Source organism: Caretta caretta, chromosome 11 (assembly GCF_965140235.1).
Source record: "Caretta caretta isolate rCarCar2 chromosome 11, rCarCar1.hap1, whole genome shotgun sequence".
In the NCBI taxonomy this organism is placed as follows: Eukaryota; Metazoa; Chordata; order Testudines; family Cheloniidae; genus Caretta; species Caretta caretta.
In genome coordinates this window covers 51,280,247-51,303,824 of record NC_134216.1, presented here as the reverse complement: position 1 = coordinate 51,303,824, position 23,578 = coordinate 51,280,247, and the positions used below count along the sequence as shown (strand labels likewise).

Below are 23,578 nucleotides of genomic sequence, written 5' to 3'. Positions count from 1 at the left end.
GACCTCGTCACGCACAATAGCACTGAAAATACAGAAATAACATTTTAATAAATACTTACATATGAACACGCTGGATCTAATTCTGGGCTACATGAGCTCAGGGGGAGGCAAAGGTGACATTAAGCCAAATAGCAGCACGAAACAGTTATAGTGGGACCTAGAATTTGGCTCGCTGGGTGAAATTCTGGCCCCACTCAAGTCCATGGAGGAGGAGGGTTTCCTGTGACTTCAGTGAAGTCAGGATTTCACACATTATTTCAATGCCTTCTTACTACTCTTTATGGAGTTTTGAACTGCTTTCTATTATACTTGTTATTTTTTTTTTAAGTTGTTGAGACCAATGTTTAGCAAAAGTGATCAGTGTTGCTTTCAAAGTCACCAATCAACTCATAAAATGAACTAGTAGATATTAGAGTTCATCTATATTTAAATGGAATAAGTTAAGCATTATCTGTTTTACTCCTCAACTGTTGACTGACAAAGTCACTTCATCTAACGTGAGCCAACAGACTTATACACTTACTACAGAAATCCGTTGTCTTGCAAAGGAAATAAAGTTAAATACAAAGCTTACCCTAGTATTTTCAAATTTCTGGGCCAGGGGCAGAACAGATACTTGCTTGCATATCACTCATTTGTCAACATCTTTCAACTTGTATAGTTTCTGCTTTGGAGCTTTCAATGCACTGTGAAGGGAGAGAGAAACAATGACAAATGTCAGGTAAGAGCTAATGTTGTAATGAAGCACAGAAGTTACTTTTATTATGCTGGTTATTTTCTCATTTTAAAAAGACTGATATAAATAGCTTAAGTCATCAAATGTATTTCATGCCAGACATTTTGAATAGACCTCTGTAGCATCAGAATTCTCCGTCATCAAACAAAAATGCCAGAAGCTACAGACTTGCAGCTTTTAAAAGAAAGTTTGAATCTACATATTTTTTCCTGTAGCTTTCTTGTTCACAAATCCCTCATATAAACAAAAGGACTGTTCATTATAGAAAATAAGGGTCTGATCATGCATTACTTGCACATCCAACATTCACACTAGCTTCACTGGGAGTTCGATGTACAGCATACGCAGAATTGGGCCCTAAATCCTTCGGCATTTAAAAATTGATTAGAAGTCCAGACGGGTGGAAGTATAGGCAGCAACATAGTCATTTCCAGATACAATATATTCTGGCCTTAGTTCCATACAAAATCCGTTTAAGCCTTCAGGACTGAAGTACACAGTATTTCCAAAAGATTCAACAAAAAGGATTTTGTAGATTAACATTGAAAATAGAAAATAAAGATGGTCAAGACATTTTGAGTAAACAACTTGCACTTTGAAGAGAATCATAAAAATCAAATACAGTCTTTACCAGAAGATAATGGGCAAGAGAAAACAGAATGGCACTGCATCTGCAACTTGTGAACATATGTCAACTTTTCTCACCTAAATATTCCATCCAAAATATATTACACCATATACTAGCCCTTAGACTACATTAAGTTGGCTTGATTTTGTTACACCAATGCTCTGTTACACCAAAGCATAAAGGGGCTTTAAGGTGAGAGAAAAAAAAGCATTCGCACTGTCAGAATGGTTTAAAGGGGATTTAGCATAACAGAATAAGGGCCTATATCAGTAAAGCGTGATGAGAATAGAATGTGTGTGAGAATCAATGTATGTTCAATTTTTAAAGTGTCTAATCTAAGTCATACACATTTATTGTCTATGTGTTACTAGTTAGTAAATTATGGATTGCAGTTTTACATCTGTCCCTATTTTTCATGTAATTAAACAATTTGGTAAAAACCAGCTAGGTTACTGAGTCTTCTCTCCACCACAGACCTAAAAGTGGCAATTCTTCAACAAAAAAACTTCGAAAACAGACTCCAAGGAGAGACTGCTGAATTGGAATTAATTTTCAAACTGGATACAAATAACTTAGGTTTGAATAGAGACTGGGAGTGGATGGGTCATTACACAAAGTAAAACTATTTCCCCTTGTTTATTTCCCCCCCTACTGTTCTTGTCAACTGCTGGATATGGCCCACCTTGATTATCACTATAAAAGGTCCCTCCCCACCCCACTCTCCTGCTAGTAATAGCTCACCTTTCCTGATCACTCTTGTTACAGTCTATATGGTAACACCCATTGTTTCATGTTCTCTGTGTATATAAAATCTCCCCACTATATTTTCCACTGTATGCATCCAATGAAGTGAGCTGTAGCTCAAGAAAGCTTATGCTCTAATAAATTTGTTAGTCTCTAAGGTGCCACAAGTACTCCTTTTCTTCTCTCCACCAATGCAGGATTGTTTCCAACAAGAGCATTCCCTAATGTACCTGTGTCCAGTATAGTTTCAAAGATCCTAAGCAACAGGGGTTTCACACTTTCTCTTGGGAGACTACTAACAAATCTCACTGTCATTAATTTTTTACCCATCATATTCAGCTTAAATGTTTCCATTAGACCATGGAGCTACAGTAATCTAGCAACTGTCCTAATACAGAATGCACATTTTGATAGTTCAAGGTCAGAACAACTGACTATCATAGTCATGGGCCAAACTGTGATATTCCTGCTTGCAGTGAGTAGTATCTTAACTTCATGTAAAATCAAGGGGACTATTTGCAGAGTAAGGTACCAACAAACATAAGTAAGGGTTGGCAGTGGGTTCCTATGGATCCAACATCCTGCACAAATCCCCAGTGATCTTAGGAATGGCTCCACAACCTCTTTCACAATCGGAAGGTCAAGCTAGTTCTCTCTGATAGACCCAGGTGAAGGAATCTCTGGGAGACGAATCACACAGAGTATTTTCCCACCCTTGCTAATTTTAACAGGCAAGTGTGTAATCTGGCAAAGAGACAGAGACAGTTTTTCCACCATCCTACACAATTTTCCTCCCTCCATGAGATTGTAAATCTTTGAGATATTTATGGATGCTCATCAAACACTTTCCTCTATCCTTATTGACACATTTCATTGTTATAGCTTCTTCTGATAAGTCATTCTTCCAAACCTTTCTTTATACCAGCTGCTGTTCCTTCAATTTGTCAAAATATTTCAGGCAGTGAGATGCTAAAGTGACGGAATATACCCCCGTGTTCACACCCTACACACAACTGTAACAATTTTTGTACAAGGCAAGTCTTGTGAGGTATTTAAAAATAATAATTCATAATGTTCTGGTCAATAAAATCATGGCAACATTCACATAGCAGCATTATATGTTAAGTTATAAACATAAACTGAGATCATGACTAAAAGTGTGTTTTCCAGAGAACTGGGGAGTGGCCAAACCAGTTCTCGGAGACAAAGGGTAAGTGGACGCCCCAGTCTGGTGTAAACAAGCCTGATGCCCATTACCTGTGAAGTGACCATTCTTTGGCAGGAAAGGGGGCAGGGACCAAAAAAATCAACATCTTAGCAAAGAAATAGCATGAGTTCCTTTCCACACAGAAAGAAAAGGAGTACTTGTGACACCTTAGAGACTAACCAATTTATTTGAGCATAAGCTTTCACGAAAGCTTATGCTCAAATAAATTGGTTAGTCTCTAAGGTGCCACAAGTACTCCTTTTCTTTTTGCGAATACAGACTAACACGGCTGTTACTCTGAAACCTTTCCACACAGACTGCCTGTAGCCTTGCTCCCAGCTGGAAATGGTTCTCAAAATAGAGACAGGATTATAAAAAGAAGGGACAGACATCCCAAGTCACCTCTTCCCCCCCCCCATGAATTCACTGGACCCAAAGAAACAAAGGAAGCGGTCACGGGACTAACGGAGGGGTCCTGACCTAAGAAGTTGGGCCAGTAAGACTGCTGAAAACTTGTGGTGAAAAACCTGGTTTAGAATTTAACACAGTTTGTTAAATTAGGCACAACCGTATCTTGCTTTTATGCCTCATTACTTGTATTCACTTAAAATCTCTTTGTAGTAAATAAACATGTTTTATTGTTTTATCTAATCCAGTGTGTTTAAATTGAAGTGTCTGGGAAACTCCATTCCGGGTGACAAGTTGTGTGCATATTATTTCTATTAAGGAAATAACTGACTTAATATAATTTGTCCTGTCCAGGAGAGTGCTGGGCAGTACAGGACATACATTTCTTGGGTAATATCTGGGATGTGTTGGGGTCACCCAGCAGTATAAGCAAGACTGGTGAGATTCAGAGTATAACTCGAGCGTGGCTGCAATAGCACACAGATACTCAGGGCGTGGACTGCATGCTGACAGGTTGTTGTGAGCGGCCCACATGGAAGGTACTTCAGCAAAGCATTGTAAGGCACCCAAGGTTTCAGGACAGGGGTAACACAGCAGCTCACTAGTCTGAATTGTACACTGATATGTCACACCTAGACCTGCGCATAATAAAGTTGTCATCTAATCAGTGCTGTAAAATTACCTTTGTAATCCATGAAATCACGCTTCGGCCTTCTCTTTACCTCCGTGTTGCATTGCAAACTCATATCTACAATAACTGGATGTTTATTATTGTTCCTACGGATTTCCATGTTTCTCCATCACAGTGAATTCTATGCCTCACTTGATATTTATTAATCAGTTTTATTAACTCCTCATGATCAAACCCTGACGTCTCACTATGGCCCTAATTCAGCAAGATACTTCAGCTTGTGCCTAACTTTAAGCAAATGAGCATTTTCACTGAAGACTAGGCACACGTCTTTTTCCTGACTAAGAAATCACAAAGGGTTTTCCTGAGTAAAGATTAAGGAAAAACTTCAGGTTTAGCCCCAGGTGTTCACACATTCTCTCATAATAGTTATTTTACTAGAGATTGAAGTTATATGCACTGAACAAAAAATGTTCTCTTTTGCAGGCTTTTGCAGTTGTCCATAACATTTCAGAATAATTGCCAGTGGTTCAGTAAGCTCATTAACTAATTAATTCCCTTAGCAACTTACAATGCATATCATTCAGACCTGCTGATATGTACAGTAAAACCGTTCCAAGAATTCCCTTGCCTGCTTTTTAGCAACAGAAAACAAGGGCACCAATACTTTCTCCCTTTTCTTTACTTAGTCTTGTTAAAAAACAAAAGAAAAAAAGCCGAGTAGATCACTTGAAAATCATTGTCAATTTTATTTTCTCTCAGTTACCAGTTGACTTCCTTTCCTTCTAGTGTTATAGACAGCCCTACTATATTCTGCTTTTTTCTCTCCATTGCTCTTATACCCGTAAGCCTTAATAATTTCCATAAAACAATAATTCTGGTACCAATGAGCTATTTTCTAGTACAAGTAAAAGAATAACTTCACACACAATGTTATAGTAGATCAGAAACACATTTTATGCTAGAATTTTCTAAAAGATACAGAATCCACTACGGTGTTATGTTGTGGAGCCTGAAGTATTTTAATAATTTGAATGTCTTGTTGTACTGCCAAGCTGCGTATATGCCAGTTTTATTAAGTATGTGGTATATCATGTGCCTCCATCTTACTTGTTTTCATCATGATTTCACAGAAATACTGAGATATACATAAATGACCTTCAGCATTTATTAAAATAATGTGCTTTGCAGCTACAAAATATGAAGAGTTGTTTTAATCCTCCATTTAATCATTATGACAGCCCTGAACCTGGTAAGTAAATGCTATGTTTCTGCTCTGATTGTTCAGTATCCTATGTTCAACTTTAGCAGAACTACCCTTTCCAACCATGAACACTTAATTATTTACAGCAGTATACTTATTGTGCTTTTATTCCAAAATTTGTACCATTTAGGACTAAATTGTTGTAGATTCCCAAGGCTAAAATGATCGATAATGGCCACTGATCTGGAGTGCCTCAACATCAGGATGCCTAACCTAGCCCTGCAGGGCAGAGCCCCTACAACTCTATCTGAAGGCAGTAGCAGCTGCCGATGCTCAGCACCTCTGAATACCAGGACTTAAAACACACCTCAGGCTTATCGTTTCTTTTGCATTAGAACAGGAGCTGAGCTTAGAATCCATTGCTAGAATATGTTTTTAAAACATAGTTCAAACATAGCTTGACCTCACTGTGAGTGAATGCACTCCTGTATTCACACCCTACCTGGTATTGTAATAATCTGTGTACAAAATATGCCTTGTGAGGTACCATTTGAAAACAAATAACTCACTGATCAATAACATCCTTGGGAAATGTACGCAGCAATCTTGTGTGTAAAGTTATGAAATCCACCCTGACTAATGTTAAAGGCACATGTTCAAACTCATGTAGCACCAATTAAGGGAAAACTGGTCAAAGAGGTCTTATACAAAGGGATGTGTGGTTACCTCAATTTGCATGTCAGCTGTAAACAGAGTCCTCAGACAATGAGAGAGAAAAGAAAGGAGACAAAGAAAATCTGCACCTCAGCACACACAGGTAAAAGAAAAGAGCTTCTTTTTTACTAGACTCCATATCTCCTTATGCTTAGCAGGATAGCACTTTATGAGGGGGGCTGAACTATAGAAGAGAGGGGCAAACACCCCAAGATATCTCTCTTCCGGTCCATCTCCCTCTTTTCACCTAAGACGACAAAAAGAAACAGCTACTGGACTTTGGGGTCGGGGTCCTAACCTGAAGATTAGGTCAGTAATGCTGTTGGAAGGCTGTGGTAAGGACTTTACCTTGAATCAAATATACTGGTAGTTTGTTAAGTTAGGCACTAGGAAGTTTAAACAGTCTCAAAAATCAATTCCCAACCCTGGGTGAAAGGGACTAAACCACAGAGCAACGCTTCCATTCCTCTCCTGCAGGCAGAGGGGTGCAATAAAGGATGAAAAGGAGGCTCCGGTATAGATAAAGGTAAGATATCAGCTACAATGCATGCTCCCCCCTACACACTTTTGGAATCCACATAATAGTTCAGGAGGCTCCACAATGCAGGAAGAGTAGAGACAGGGAGCAGCCTCTCTCCATAGAGCTTTCTTGAGAGATCACAGTAGTGACTGTAGAGCTCAGGCATGGACAGGGTGGGAACAGTGGATTTGGGAGCCACTGGATCAGTGTCTCCTCTCTCTTTCCCGTTTTGTGCTACAGTTCTAAATGTCTTACAGTAACTCAAGTACAGTATTTGACATAGCTGGCTGCTGCCAAATTATAAGCCAAAAATTCATTTGCACTGCACTGTTCACAGTCGCTGTCACTTAGATGTCAAGAGTAACATATTATATATCACATTTCATCCCAAAGAACTCTTAAGTGCTTTTGAAACTTAAACGGGTACACAAATTAGACACAGGCCACTGACATTACAGCAACAGACCTAAATGCTTAAAGTATGTGAAAGAAGATGAAGCAGAATCAGCATCAGAGAAGAGCTGTGGTTCTTTGTCTTTTGCTACATTCTTATTTACACTGGAAAGTTGGCACAGCAGCAATCCTCAGAGTATGATCCATGGATCACTAGTGGCTTGTGCAGTACTTGCTGGTGCTCCGTGGAATGGTAGCTGGCCATATGGGATTGGTTCTCCTCATGTCCATCTGCTAAATCACATTAAGAGACTGCTAAATACATTAAATATGTTCCTATTACTTATTTGAGTAATGGTATTTGGTGATTGCAAATAAAGGCAAGGCAGTGTGTACAATCACAGACAGGAAGGGAGATGTCCACAAGACAAATCTGCTTATTAACATGTGCCCACACTATGAAAATGACTAAGAAACCCGGGAGGACAGTAAAAATCCTTCCCAAGCATTCTACTCCCAGACTAGCTCCAATATAACTAAAACATGCTGTTGTAGTTTTAGTTTTCCATCAGCTGAGCCAATTTTAGGAGGAAACATACAGCATTTCAGCCAAAACTGCAAAATCTGCCCTAGCTACAGTATTCTTGACATAATTTCAGAGCAAAGGTTCCAATTCATTTGAACTCTGCTTCTCAATAACTCTTGGATAAACACCCATACTTGATCTGGTAGACACATACAACACACCCAATCCAAACGTTATTCTAACCTCGATTACTTCACCAGAGCAGACTAAACATTTTCTTTGAATGTTTGAGAATTGGAGGGAGGCAACAGTCTCCCCGCCATGAGTCCAGTAATGCAATCACTGGCTTCAGACAACCCCCCTCCAAACTCCCACTGGTCAATTACTTCTGCACACTCCTTAACTTTCCTCATTTCTGCCCCACTCCATGCCCACAAACACATATCACTCCCTACTCTTGCAACCCCTTTGCAACTCCACCCCCTTCATTTCTACTACCCTATCACCACTCCAGTTTATGTCCCCAAAAAGTAACACTCACCATTAGCCCCCGTAATTTCATTCTTCTTATTTTAACACCTTTCTCCTTTTCTGGTTTGCTGGAAATAGTTTAAATGCTCCAACTAGCAGATATAACAGAATGACTATTCTTTTAGGGTCTATCATTCTCATATCTAACTATATAGCATTTTTCTTTACATATGAATAAACTGATGCACAAAAATGGTTAAGTCAAGTCAGTCAGTGAGCCAATAACAAAGCTGGGAAGAGAACCTAGATCTTCTGACTCCCAGCACACCTGAAAAATCAAAATTTACAGGTAGGTCCAAATTCTATCCTCAGTTACCTTTGTTCATCCCCACTGAAGTCACTGGTATTGCACAAAACTTTGTCTTTGGTCCCCCAACATTGTGCGTCTATGAATTCAAGGAAATTTCTTTATGTTGAAAAACAAGTAGGCAATATTGATTTATATTCTCTGGACAAAACTTGAAAAAAGGATGCTTCTTTAAGGTGCTCTCGCTGAACATTGACAGAATGATCTTTTCATCAAAATACACCAAACCAGGTCAATGTCTTCTCCCCAGTACCATTCAATGAGCAGAACATTAATTAAGACACCTCTCAGAAGAGTAGTCTTCTGACTTTGGTCAGTTTTCAGAAATAAAAGCACAATACTCCTATACCAGAAGAGAGCTGAAAATATCACTAACACCACAAGTGGCACAAGAAGCCAGCTATTCAGCATCCAGCTTTGATAAAATTGCTGCTCTATGCCTGAATTGCTACCATATAGCATTTAGTCTGGCTGCATCTTTAGTGCTATAGGTAGTAAGTGGAAGACGTGTAAAAACTCATTTTCTTTAAAATGAATCTAGGAGTCCAAGTTGGTTAAAAATTTCCCCTTTTGACTTGTTGGTCACATAGGGAGGACAATGGTTATTACTAGAAATAAAAACTGAGACTAACAACTACAGGATATCTAAAAAAAATTCCTGATAACGTATGGCATAAATCAAAGCAACAACTACACCACATGAGCACTCTATGCAGTGAACTGACACTTGCTTTTGACTTCACTTAGTGAATTTGGATTTCTTTTTAAGTGAGACATTTACAGTGGAGTCGCATCTTATGTGGGGGTTAGGTTCTAAAGTCAGTGTGTAAAGCAAAAAACATGTATAATCAAAATTACCCCTGAAAATTCCTTAAATCGCCCACAAAGTACAGTATACTATACATGTTTGTGTGTATACTATACAACCCTGTACAGTAATATGTATAAATGTATAATGTATACAGTAATGTACAGTATATAATAAAGAATACATATGCAAAATATAATTTTACAGTAATGTATTTTTAATTACGGGGGTAATTACAGGGGGGTAATTACAGGGGGTCATCAGGGCTTGATGTCAATCCAGGAAATGGAGGTGATGGAGAGCTTGGGTGATGGACAGCGAGTCATAGACAAAGTGGTTGGCTCTGATTCAACTTGAGAAGTTGATTGTGTAGGCTCATCTGCTGCTGGTTGTTTTTCCTTGAAAAACATGGTGATCGGCAACTGTCGCTGTTGTCTCTTGAGCTGCTCAAACATTTCTTGATATGGTCTCAAATTGTCCGTAATACTACGTGTGATTTTGAGGCTTTGTTCCATAGAGGGATCGTATTCAGAAATTAAATCATTCAAGTGTTTCGCTGCTTGGAACACTTCAGCAAATTTATGAAGATTCCAACTTGCTGGCTCTTCCTGTTCGTCATCATCATCTTCGTCTTCTGTAGACGATTTTATCCGTTCCTCTACCTCTCCAACAGTCAACGTTTCTCTATGGCTCTCAGTTAATTCTTCAATTTCTCTCTCTCAAAACTTGATGGCATGGATGCTAGATTTGTTGCGGCCATATTTACGCGCCACGTTGGAGACCGACATACTGTCTCTCAATAAGTCCAACACAGCCAATTTTTCCTCCAGCATTGGAACATATCCATGTTTCTTTGGTTGAGCACCAGATGAAGTAGTTGGCTTGCGTTTAGGGGCCACTACAATCACACTTAATGCGGCGAGATGCTCACACTATGAGAGGCACGTGGAAACTGAGACTGACTGAGTGAACAGCAGATTCATATCTCCCATCTCATGCTCACTAACGCTCATTGAGTGGAATGGTGGGCGGAATTGCCCACATTATTTACAGGTTGTTGTTTTTTTGTTTTTTTTTGCCGAGCACACGTAGTTGAATTCACGTAAGTTAAATGAGTGCATGATGTGACTCACCTGTATAACAATTCTATTTTTATTAATTAGTCCTCTTCTCTTCCTTGTATGTCTATTTTCCCTTAAATCAGATGCACAAATAGTCTAGAGTTTTGGAATAAACAGATGTACAAGCACAGTCATCTGTAACTTTTATTTTTCATAATCCACAGGTCTGGATAGGATATAGCTGGCAGGCTAGACCTGCTCATTTCACAGCTTGTATTTTCATTTTCCAGTGGATTTCACTGTTCCCCCCTGGACAATTGCAGCACACTGCAAACCCAAGAGAACACTTGCAACGTTGAAATGAGGTAGACTATCGAAAGATTGCTAATAGTATTGTAGATTATGTATAATTACAGGCATGGCAACTATTAATATTATCAATAACATTATGACATAGAAGAATGGTCTGATCAGAGCAGTGGATGTCTTCTTTATGAGAAGCAACATTATGGGAAAGAATAAGAGTTAGTTTTCCCCTTGTCACACAGATGTGTCCTTAATCTGTCAATCAGTGTTGGGAAATACCAAGCTGTAAGAGTTAATTCTTAAGAAGGGAAAAAACTTGAAATACAACGTAATTTTAATCCCTCTTGGCAACAGGAAATTTTGGAGGACTTTGATACCCACAAAACAGGAAGAATAGGTAGATGACTTTCCCCACATAGAAAGACACCATACCAAAAGTCTAATTGATATTTGAAATTGGGACGGGGGGAAAAATGGGGGAGAAATAGACTGGTTGGAGTGAAATCTCTTTTTTGTTTTGTTTTTTTGGTTGTGTGCAAAATCTAACTTACTCCCCCCAATGAATTTATTGCTACCAGACACATAAAGTGGAACATTCAAAAGCTTTTTACATTTGGAATATTTTCCTTCTGGATTCTACTGTGGTTTCTCAGCCTGGATTTCCCCCTTCAAGAGAAGATTGCTGATTCTTCTTTGGGAAGGCATGAGACACTGGACAAAAATTCCTAGTTGCCAGTTTCAGTGATCCCAGCTGTTGCAATTTAATTGTGAATTACACATAATTTTTCGTGTTTTCTAAACATCCCAGCTTGCAGCCATTGATTATGTGAGAATCTCAACTTTCATTTAAAAGAAAAATAAAGTTGACTTCCTTCTCATTACTGGGGAGAAAAGTCTGAAAACATTACCTGAATGCACCTGAAGACCCAGAAACCAGAAAGCAAATACAAATAACTCAAAAGATATGGTTTTTAAAAATCTCATGATTTTTAAGTCAATCTCAATTTTGGAGGGGCCTGCCTTGTGACTTTGGAATGCTTGGAGTTGACAGCAGCGTTGCCCTGCCCTGAGAGTTAAAATAAGTTTCTCCCTTATCACTGGCCTTTTTACTAGAGTATTAAAACCATTTGGATTCCCTGTCTAGACCACACCCTGTGAGATTATTCTGTTGCACTGATGTGTGTAAGAACTGTTAGCTGGCACAGTAATGTGTATGTGACGATCAGCCACAGTGGCACATGCAGACCAACCAACATCCCTGAACCAGATTTTATTCACTTGTTGTTTGCCTGTTGATGCTGACATCGTCTCTGGAGTTTGCTTGTCTACTTGTTTCATTTAAAAGTTCCCGCTTGAAACAACAAAACAAACAGTCCTACAGATGATCCAACAAGCATTATTTACAAACTGTAGGAATGTAGAGCAATAAAGTCTATATACACAGGAAAGAACAAGGCCTAAATATTGATAGTTCAGCTAGGTTTAGCGGGTAGGGAACTGAATGGCACTCAGAAGACCTGAGTTCTGTTCCTTGCTCTAAAACCATGGGCAGCTCATTTCACCTCTCTACACTTCACTTTTCTCATCTGCATAAAGGGGATAATGACTCTGACCTTCCTTTGTAAAATGCTTTAAGATCTCTAGATGAAAATGATATATGAGCCAAGGTGAACACTGACTAAAACCAGAAAAAGAGCAGCAGCTTTTGGTATCAAACAATTGACAGGTATTTTGAAAGGTAACTTCTGAGGAAGGTAAAATGACAGAAATGAACATATGATTTCACCACCCAGGAATAAATACCAGTGCCATGGCAGAGTACAGCACTTCCACTCCAATATGTCTCTTTCATTAGCCAAACTTTTTTCAAGATATTGACAAAGAGAAGGAATTGTATTATGGTAGTATCCCAACCAGGGCTCTATTCTATGAGACAGTAGATACACAATGAAAAGATAGTCCCCAACCCAAAGAGTACACAATTCAAGTAGTGATGGCACACACATTGTACCCAAATACCCAGCTAACCCTATTTTTATGTGCACAACCTGAGTTACACATCCCAAATCCACCCTTTGATTCATAAATTGGCTTTGTCTAAGCAAATTAGGTGGAGAAGCAAGCAATTATTTGTCCCTATAAATGGTGATTTATAGAAACAAATGGTTACACATATAGAAATTGTGGCCAGAAAACAGCTAAAAAATTACCTCTAGCGTATTTTCTAGCAGGCACTTTAGAAATAAGGTAAAGAGATGTTAAAATAGTTATCTGTGATGACTAATGCTTAGTGCTAAGAATGAGAAATCCTTTGGCATCTGAGGTATGAAGAAACAAACAACAGAAACAGTATTTGACTGCCAGAATCTTTTTAATCAATGTGTACACTTAAAAAGGACCCATCTATATATATAATTCTATACAGCCAACACCCCAAAAACACTTTAACAAATTAAGTTGATTTAAACAGATAATAGCAGCCTTACCGAGGTCACAGGCACAAGGTAAAACTGATCATTAAAGCAACAAAAAAGAAAGGCGCTGAGATATATTACTCTCAGTATGAAAGAAAATGTATATATTATGCAATATTCTGTATATGCTAGTATCACACATAATAACAGTATCCTGTGGGAATTGCTAAACAATGTGATAAATTGCATTTATCTGTTTGTTTGTTTTTAACTGCCTCTTCTGTAATTTTTTTCACGTGGGACTATTTCTATTGAGCCATCCTCGTGGGACTATTTCTATTGCTCTCCAACAACAATCAAACTGCCTCCCAAACATTTTCTTCTTTCTCTCCTGAATTATATTGTATTGTCTGGGCCAAAGACCTGGCCAAAGCACAGGTTTAAAGTCCATTATCCTGTGAACCTTCAGGTCTAGAACTGGTGTTTTTGATAGATGAGTGCATTAGAAAGGGAGTGGGAAAATCCTCTGGGATAATGCTTTCGTTTCTAATTTAGCAGTGGTCATCCAGCATAGCCCGCTACTGGCATGCTTGTGTGTAGAGCCCCGTGTGGATACAAAATTTGTTTCTGCATCTGATCTGCAAACATGGTCTGTGGATATCTGTGGATATAAAGTGAATACCACAGATTTGTAGGGCTCTACTTATGAGTACAGAGATGTCACCAATCTGAATTCTTCATCACACAGGATATATGCATCTCCCAATTCAACCCCTTCTAATCCTGTCCTACCCTTCCACAGTTGAGCTACACAGGATCCCTTCCTATGGGGCTCTCTGCACTGCAGAGGGAGGGAGGCTTGAATGTAGGAAAGGGAAGTTAAATTTTGCTTCTGTGTAAAGTGGCCTTCCAAATTTAACAAAGTGTTTTTATTGTAGATTATATTTACATCACTGTAGAAACATTCCACAGAACATTAAACTTTTACATGAAGCACAACCCTATATGAAGTACCATTATCAAAAGGCAGAAATAAATACAAGGTGAACAACCTTAAGTATACTGAGACCGATTCATCCATCCAACTGCTGTGGCAACACAGACAAAGCATACTGGTAAAATTTTGCCCAAAGAGAAAGAAACAAGGCTAGAAATAGAGCTGGAGAAGGTGGAGAGAAGGCAGGGGCATAGACAGACACATTTTACTTGCTGGAGAAGAGAGATCATTCATTTTCGAGTGGGCACATCTGTCAGTTCAGTATTTCCCAAAACTCAGAGAAATGTAATAATGGATTATCCCCTTCAGAAATTACAGTTTCATTTTTGCTCATCCTGCAGACATGGTTGAGTATTGAACAATTTTCCAAATTGCTAAACTGACTAACCTATGGTGCTAAAAACTGGCATTTAGCCAGAGCCCCATACTGGGGCAGTGCAGCAACGCACCTATTCAATCTAATGAATCCTGTACTTAACCTGGCTGGTGTCCAAATTGTTTTGTGCATAATAAAGAACATTTGGGACATAACAGGTGAATTAATGCCAGAATTGTGTGTCCAAATATCCATCTATTCACAGGCCTTTCTAAGCACCTCAGACAATAATGGATTTATCCTCACAACTCTCCCATGAGATAGAAAAATATTCCAATTTTCAGATACAGAAATGAGACACAGAGAGACTGGGTGGGTGAATCTGTTTTCAAAATAAGCCACTGATTTTGAGTGCCCAATTTCAGACACCTTTGGCCTCATATTTAAAAGCACAGGACACCCAGAAATATGGTTGAAGTCAATATTCTGGAAATCAATCCTGAGGTCTTGGCAACAAAAAACTGAACACTAAAAAAAAAAATAAAAAAAAATAAGGCACCCAATACATTATCTCTGGCCACTTTTTAAAAATTGGCTACAGTGACTTGCCCAGGGTAAGACAGCTTTCCACATGCTGTTGATGTTTACCTTCATTTGAATAGAAGATTTGTTTCAAACTCAAACATTTTGTGACAACTCACTTATTCAGTTTGGGCCACAGTATTAATGACAGGGTTACTTTTTTCTCAGTGAGCTGATACTGATAAAACTAATAAAATATTATAGGATAACTTTATATGAGGCAGGCTTACATCTGATAATGTGAGTGAATGTAATGACCCTAATTATATGAATAAATGAAGAGTTTGAGAAGCACAGTTACTTATCATCTGTGATGGGCTCATGTTTGCAGTGTTTGCACTAATGTGAATAAACCAACAAAAGTAGAATTTTTATCCCAGAAAATATAAACTACAGGCACTGTGTTGTAGTCTCAATAAATAATGCCCTTAAAATTTCTATACGATCTTTAAATTACTGGAAATTACACTTTCCCTGTACCTGACTCTGCCTAGAGGAAAAGGGCTCTGAATGTTAAATCACTTTTAGTGCCCTAATACTGTGTTTATTGTTTTTTGCCACTAGGTATTTAGCAATTGAAGAATTTATTTCATCAGATTATAACAGCCTCAAAATAACTAAAGTGTTGGTTCCAAAATAACCTTTAAGGCAATACAGATAAAAAGAACAGATTCTGATATCCAGCTGCACGTGCATTTGGAGTAACTGATGTCAGTGCAAGTTCCTCCATCTTTGCATTCGTGTACTGTATTAGAATCTGGTCCCAAAGTAGCAAAGAAATCTCATAAAGCTCCCAAAATGTATGTTATTTAAGATCTTAATTACACATTAGGTTATTTAACTACCTTTAAAATGATAATTACTGCTGTTATATAAACTGAAGACGCATAAATGTGATGTCAAAATGTGTAAGTTGCTGAATCAATACAACTGTTTATGAAAAATGGCTTCATTATTACAGCTGGACAATTATCTTCATTGACACTTTTTCAACTGCAAAGCATTGGCAAGGTCTAGAGATCAGCCCCTGCCATCTGCACATGAATATGTATTGAGTATTCATTTGCTCAGTAAAAGAGTAAATAGTTACAACTGAAACATATAGAACACAACAGAAAAATAAGTCATAGCTATCCAAGGATTTCCATCCTACGGACTTTTGAAGCTGTCCAGGAGAGAAAGCATTGTGGTCGACTTTTTAGAAGACATGGTTCTGACATTGATTTGCTGCACAACATTGGGAAAGTCACCCGGATCCACTTTTTAAACAGCTTTAACCCATTGAAACTGGGTGCCCTACTTAAGACTCCTATGGCTTGATTTTACCTTCATTAGGGCATGTAACTGAGGGCACAACAGGCACTTAACCTTCAGCCAGCATTGATAAAGCTAAAAACATCAGCAACTGCCCTCCCACTCTTTTCTGCTAAAATCAGGCCCTAGATGTGTCTAACTGGATGCCTAATAACTGAGACACTCATATTCTGTGGCTACTCAAGAATTTTGGGTTTAACCTCTTTATGCCTCAGTTTCACCAGCGGTAAAAAGGAAAGAATACTGTCACACAAAGGTGTTTGTTAGGATTTTGAGATCCTCTGATGAAAGCTGCTTATGGACGTGCAGCTGTTTTCATCTGATGGTCCCACAAAAGCAATCATTGCTAAGGTCAGCATCTCCTAAGAGAACTACTTTAAGAGAGTGGACATTGATGGGTAAACTGAACACTGTGGAACTGGAGAACAGAATGAATGAAACAGTGAACCCAGAGAAGATAGCCTAGTGTTCAAGAAGGAAACATAAGGACCTGCAGAAGAGACTTGGTCTGTCTTCCTGGATCTGTATCACTAATATGTCACTCGACACAATATAATGGTATGAAAGAGATGAGGCAGATGAGGTCTAATTTTTTATTGTACCAACTTTTGTTGGTGGCAGGTACAAGCCTTAGGTTTGGTCTACACTACAGAGATAGGTCGACGTAAGGCAGCTTATGTTGGTTGGCTCTGTGCTGTGAAATTGAGCCCAGGTGGGGCTCACAGCTGAGACTGTTACCCCTGAGCAGATGGGGAGCTCCGCTGGGAGCCCCGAGTGGCTGTCAGTGCCCCACACTCAGCTGTCCGTGCTCCACAGTGCCCCACTTCAGTTGGTGCAAGCGCTCCTGATGAAGATTCACTCCACCAGCAGAAGGAGAGTAGCCTGGACACCAACAGCTGATTGAATTACTGTGTTGGCTGTAGATTGATCTAAATTAAGTGGACCTAATTTTGTAGTGTAGACAAGCCCTATATAGAGCTAAACAAGGCTCTTCTTCAGGTACGGGAGAAGAAGCAGAGAGTCTGAGCTAAATACAAATTGGGACAGATTGTTAAGCCCCAGCCCGGAGCCCCCTCCTGCACCTTGAACTCCTTTCTGGCCCCACCCCGGAGCCCGCACCCCCAACCAGAGCTGTCACCCCTCCCACACCCAACCCCAATTTTTTGAGCATTCATGGCCCACCATACAATTTCTATTCCCAGATGTGGTTCTCGGGCCAAAAAGTTTGCCCACCCCTGCTTTAGAAGTAAGCGGGTAAGGCACTAACTATGAGCATGTGGGTGAAAATGATACAAGTGGTGAAGAGCATGCACTTCATGAAGATGCTAAAAGAAAGAGGATGCATTATATTTGCTATTGGATTCATATGGTGAACAGGTGTTGTCAACGTGAATTATCGGGAAGCCACTGTATAGCTAGATGATAAAAATTGGATGGTATGAATTCTGAAATGGCTAGTGAAGGCCATACAACAAACCAAGTGAAATGCAAGAAATCTCCTGGCATGTTTCAAATAGAAGAAGAAAAGTAGCAATGGATGGACAGGTTTCAAGAGAAAAGGAGAGCGAAACACAGAGAGATCACAAGATACGGATAGCAGAACTTCAGACCTACAGAAACATTATTTTTAATATTTGTTTAACTAGGCTAGACTACATACAATGACTTCACTAGCCATTTAATTCTTAACTAAACTAAGACACAATAGATACAATAGAGATATCTAAAGTTAAAAACAAAATTGTGCAGGCAGAGGAAGGATTTTTTCTCTTTTCTTGTGTAAAATGTAAGTTTTCTTTTTAGTGCTATAGGCATACCTTTGTATATCACCATCACTTAAAAAGCTTGGATTCTTCTGTTAGAAATTTAAGTAGTTTGTCAGATTCAGAGAGGTTTACTAAATGTTAATGCAAGTCATTCTGCTGCGCACTTTGCACTGTATATTCCTACTCAGCAGACTCAGCTGAACGCATTAGAATCTTGTACCACAACCAAATATATCAAACTAAACGTCCACTAGAAGAGATCATCTATGAATTAGCATATGAAGTGGTGAAGAGCCTTCTATGATGAGATTACTGGTTCTGTGGATGAAGGGAAAGCAGTGGATGTATTGTATCTTGACTTTAGCAAAGCTTTTGACACCGGTCTCCCACAGTATTCTTGTCAGCAAGTTAAAGAAGTATGGGCTGGATGAATGCACTATAAGGTGGGTAGAAAGTTGGCTAGATTGTCGGGCTCAACGGGTAGTGATCAATGGCTCCATGTCTAGTTGGCAGCCGGTGTCAAGTGGAGTGCCCCAGGGGTCGGTCCTGGGGCCGGTTTTGTTCAATATCTTCATAAATGATCTGGAGGATGGTGTGGATTGCACTCTCAGCAAATTTGCGGATGATACTAAACTGGGAGGAGTGGTAGATACACTGGAGGGCAGGGATAGGATACAGAGGGACCTAGACAAATTGGAGGATTGGGCCAAAAGAAATCTGATGAGGTTCAATAAGGATAAGTGCAGGGTCCTGCACTTAGGAAGGAAGAACCCAATGCACAGCTACAGACTAGGGACCGAATGGCTAGGCAGCAGTTCTGCGGAAAAGGACCTAGGGGTGACAGTGCACGAGAAGCTGGATATGAGTCAGCAGTGTGCCCTTGTTGCCAAGAAGGCCAATGGCATTTTGGGATGTATAAGTAGGGGCATAGCGAGCAGATCGAGGGACATGATCGTCCCCCTCTATTCCACATTGGTGAGGCCTCATCTGGAGTACTGTGTCCAGTTTTGGGCCCCGCACTACAAGAAGGATGTGGATAAATTGGAGAGAGTCCAGCGAAGGGCAACAAAAATGATTAGGGGTCCGGAACACATGAGTTATGAGGACAGGCTGAGGGAGCTGGGATTGTTTAGCCTGCGGAAGAGAAGAATGAGGGGGGATTTGATAGCTGCTTTCAACTACCGGAGAGGTAGTTCCAGAGAGGATGGTTCTAGACTATTCTCAGTGGTGGAAGAGGACAGGACAAGGAGTAATGGTCTCAAGTTGCAGTGGAGGAGGTTTAGGTTGGATATTAGGAAAAACTTTTTCACTAGGAGGGTGGTGAAACACTGGAATGCGTTGCCTAGGGAGGTGGTGAAATCTCCTTCCTTAGAAGTTTTTAAGGTCAGGCTTGACAAAGCCCTGGCTGGGACGATTTAATTGGGGATGGGTCCTGCTTTTGAGCAGGGGGTTGGACTAGATGACCTCCTGAGGTCCCTTCCAACCCTGATATTCTATGATTCTATGAATGTTACCAGATTTCATAGAAATAAAGCACATTACATATGTGCACAAAATGGTACATTTTCATGGTTTTAGAGATGTACCGGTGTGATGAAGTGAGTTTTCATAAGGCTTAACATATTGCTGGAAACCAAGATACACTGACCTCATAATGAGAGGGGAGCAATGAAATTCTAATAGTGAGTGAGAAGTGTGTTTATTCCAGGACTGAGATGCCTATGTCCCAAAATTTCATGTTGTAAACAATACTGGGATAAAGCAAAGATGGTCTATAACATTGTGAAAACAATATATTTTAAAAACTTTGTTAAAATCAATTTCTCAACCAGTAGTGAGAAGTTTATCACTGCCTCAAAACCTGCAATATATGATGAACTCAAACTTCTCTATCTAACCTCCTTATATAAAAAATAATACTTCCTGCATGCCCTCATCACAACCAACACCAGTAGATAGACCAAAGCTAAAAGATGTGAATGTATTTCCAGCTGAGGATTGCAATTTAGTTAATTATCACAAGTACAGTATGTCCCTTGCCACTGAAAATACAAAAAATGTTACAGAATGGCAAAGTAGCAAAGATGAAAAAACAGTTTTACTAGATGTCTTCCCCAGAGACACACATCACTAAAATAAGACTGCTCCAAAATCTCTGGAATGCATTAATGCCATAATCCTTAATATATTCCCTTCTGAAACTTCAGTCTTGAGCTCCCCCCAGAAACTTCCATCCCAAGGCTAAATCCTTCAGCACCAGTACAAGGACAGAGCAGGCTGCATCAATCCCTATGCACCCACTTTCCAGTTTACACTGAAGTGATTCAAATCTCCTTTCTCCTTCCACACCAGATACAAGTCCATAGTGGCAATTCTTTTTTCAGCATTTCCCACACAATCACTATACAAATCAATATATCTTAAGTGGTAAAAATATAAAAGTGCAGTAAGGTTGACAATTTTTCATTTAAATTCAGATACATACTTATTTCACATTTTCCTCCTTCATAAACACTTAGATGCCAACTCTATAAGCTGTTTCACCTGCTAGTACTATAGTGGCTTAATTAAAACCTAATTTGTTCAGTCTAATATTGCTACTTCCTTTCCTTCTGACTTTTGCTGTATTTTCAGTTGTATTTCCTAAAGACTTGCATTGTTTTTTGATGCCCGGGAATCACGCTTTAGTACGGCAAAATAAAATCAATATGCTTGAAATTCAGATTCATACCAGATGGCTTTAGTAAGCCCAGCTATTGCTTTCCACCTTTGTATAAACCAATACAGCAAATGATATTATATATAGTGTTTCATAAGACAAGAGATCAATATTCATTGTCATTAGCTCAAACTGTAAGAACCATTGTAAGGGCAACAAAAGCAAGAGAAACAGCACAGAATGACTGCATGTGCCCAAGTGCCCTGGAGAAGGCTATTACTGTAGATCTCTACAAAGCATTTCATTGGAAAATAAGATGCCAGTGGCATAGGCTATAGACACTGTATATCCATGTAACCCAAAATTGGGATTAAGGAGAGGGTCACATCTGCTAATCCCTCTTCCCCCACCACCTTAGAGCAGTCACACAGGGCTTTTAGTTTGGAAGGTATGATTCCCATCACTGCAGGAATATTATCTGAGCACTGCCCTTTTTGGTTATACTTGCTTATTTAGGAAATAATAAGATAAACAAAATAATTAGGAGCGAGGTAAGTATTTTAAGATTTCTACTTAGGACCTCTAAATCAAAGGCACAACTTCTATTCCCTTCAATGCAAGCAGGACCTGGCCTGTACTGTATAGACAAACCAAATTTAAAATGTAGTCAAAAGAATAAGACATGAAATCATCCAAGATGTTCTTGCCACATAGAGAAAGCCACGGTTTAGCTCTAATTAGTAAAGATTAGTTATTATTATGTTTGAACTAAATGTATAATCAATGCAATAAACAAATGAACATATTTCTTCATGAACACTGGTACCTCTTCCACTGCTAGTAGACTCAAAACAGTATTTATCAGTGCAGCACAAATTCTGGCATTGCAGACTCTCTGTATTGCACTACATCTAAACTACTGTATGACAGGCAGTTGAGCAACTACCAGCTTCAATTTGCTCCTCCCATTGATATAGATTAATAGGATCAGAGACAGGAGAGGGATGCACAGAAACTGGAAAAAAGCAGCACATTAACACCAGAGAAAGTGCATGTTATGAACTGCAATAGGAACACAAGTTAGCAAAGGATAAGGCAGCACGGTGCATCAGCAAGAGGTCGCTTCAGCCCTTGGACAGGTGAAATCCAGAGCCCCTAGTGGGATTTCCAAAAGGTGTAATTCTTGACTTGATTCTGCAAGTCCAGGGCACTTGTATTATTAACATCAATGGGGGAGGAGTTAGGCCAATACTGAGTTCTTTTGAAAATCCCACCCTCAGTCTTTAATATCAGAGAGAGAACCACATGTCCAAATATTGATCACTCTTAAATAAATATAAATGAGAAGGAAAACAACGGATTGAACATAAAAATCTTTTTAGTGAAGTTATCCATATGAAAATTATGGTACATAAATAAGGAATAAAAGAAAGAGGACAGTCATTTTTTTCAATTTTTACTATCATTTAATAAAAGAACTCTCATCCACAGCTCTAAGAGCCCTTGATATCTTTTAAAAATACACAAACAGAAAAACCCATGAGCAAATACCCTGGAAACAACAACATTTAATTTAACCCCTCCACAGATTCCCATACTGCTACCTGTCACTCACCTCCAGATAAGCAAGGGAGAAAAGATGGCCCTTGCATCTTGCCCTAATGGATACAGACTACTACTCACCAATGGGCGAGGGAAAACAAGTTTGAAAGGAGCCCTGCCAGTGGCACCCTCTGTTTTATCCCAAAGGGGCTCCAGCTTAGGCACCTTCTTGGTATGTTTTTCCCAAGGAAAAGTGGGAGATCCTTAGAGTTTGGAAGCTTAAGTACACGGCTTCTATTGATATATTAAAATGCTATATCCAGTGCTTAGGCAAACAACATGTCATTTTTCATTTACTTCTAAAAGCCACTGAAATCAATAGGAACCTTTTCCTGAGTTCAGTGAGTATTGGATCAGACCCTTAAAGCATTCAAGCATGTGCATTTTACTGTGAATTCATTGCTGGCCTTTTTATAAAATGAAAACATTAATGTTAAACACAAAATGTGACAGGTTACCTGTGTTGTTGTGTTTAGTCAGACCATGTTAATACTTATTATAGAAATATCTGATACATTTCAAAACCATTTTTCATTTGCCACACTTAGAATCATAGAATATCAAGGTTGGAAGGGACCTCAGGAGGTCATCTAGTCCAACCCCCTGCTCAAAGCAGGACCAATCCCCAACTAAATCATCCCAGCCAGGGCTTTGTCAAGCCTGACCTTAAAAACCTCAGAAGGAAGGAGATTCCATCACCTCCTTAGGTAACGCATTCCAGTGCTTCACCACCCTCCTAGTGAAAAAGTTTTTCCAACCTAAACCTCCCACACTGCAACTTGAGAGCATTACTCCTCATTCTGTCTTCTGCTACCACTGAGAATAGTCTAGATCCATCCTCTTCGGAGCTCCCTTTCAGGTATTTGAAAGCAGCTATCAAATCCCCCCTCATTCTTCTCTTCTGCAGACTAAACAATCCTAGTTCCCCCAGCCTCTCCTCATAAGTCATGTGTTCCAGCCCCCTAATCATTTTTGTTGCCCTCCAGTGGACGCTTTCCCATTTTTCCACATCCTTCTTCTATTGTGGGGCCCAAAACTGAACACAGTACTCCAGATGAAGCCTCACCAATGTCAAATAGAGGGGAACAATCATGTCCCTCAATCTGCTGGCAATGCCCCTACTTATACAGCCTTCTTGGCAACAAGGGCACACTGTTGACTCATATCCAGCTTCTCGTCCACTGTAACCCCTTGGTCCTTTTCT

General features: G+C 39.4%; 1 protein-coding gene across 13 annotated transcripts in view; it reads right to left on the bottom strand.

Annotated features, from left to right (window-relative positions):
- GULP1 (GULP PTB domain containing engulfment adaptor 1) overlaps nucleotides 1–23,578 on the bottom strand; it is a 287,093-nt gene that overhangs the window by 188,032 nt on the left and 75,483 nt on the right. For 11 of the 13 annotated variants that reach the window (XM_048869679.2, XM_048869678.2, XM_048869672.2 and 8 more), the window contains one exon: nucleotides 575–686. The exons of the other annotated variants lie outside the window; for them this stretch is intronic. The gene's annotated coding sequence lies outside the window, so the exon portion shown is untranslated. The remainder of the gene's footprint in view (nucleotides 1–574; nucleotides 687–23,578) is intronic. 13 annotated transcript variants of the gene reach the window in all.